We start from the raw sequence: 742 nt of genomic DNA on the forward strand, positions 1-742 counted from the left end.
GTAGAAAGGCCTTATATCTAACAGTATTATATTTAATTCTAGAACTTCGTATTATTTCTTTAACAAGAAATTATAGTTTAAGAGTATAGAGCGCTTAAAAGCGCCTATAAACTTCTTTTAAGCAGTTAGAAAGTTAAGCTATATATACAAGGGTACTGTTAAACTTCACCTCACTACTAAGAAAGAAGTTAGTACTGTAATTAAACTTATAGGTGCGTTATACTTACTATACTTATACTGCAATCTAGTGTCTAAGGGTAGGCTTAAGCGCAAAGCTAATATTACCTAGTACTAGTATTCTGTAGATCTTGTTAAGGATAGTAAGACAATTAGTTAAGTTACCTAAATCCTAGATATAGATATCCTTTAGGGAGTCTAATTCCTAGCCCCTAATAAACAGACCTTAAGATCTGTATAGTATATTATAGCTCTAGCTATTACTAATCCTATAGCTATAACTAGACTTTAGTATAGGAGGCTTAGCTATATTAGAGGGAAAATCCTTAACCTAACTAAGTAATATACTTAGGGTATAGAGAATATTAATATCTCTACCCTAGAGTACTATAAGACCTATAAACTCTCTAGAGCTTAAAGAAAGGTCTTAAGAGAGAAGAGACTAATCCTAAATATAGCTCTAGATAAAATCTATATTAATACTATAGGTACTGTAACCCTAGTAACTACTCTTAGACATCCTTAGCTATTTATCTTAACTAATACTAAGTCTAGAGTAAGGTTT

This window comes from Zasmidium cellare (genome assembly GCF_010093935.1).
Source record: "Zasmidium cellare ATCC 36951 unplaced genomic scaffold M409scaffold_50, whole genome shotgun sequence".
NCBI lineage: Eukaryota > Fungi > Ascomycota > Dothideomycetes > Mycosphaerellales > Mycosphaerellaceae > Zasmidium > Zasmidium cellare.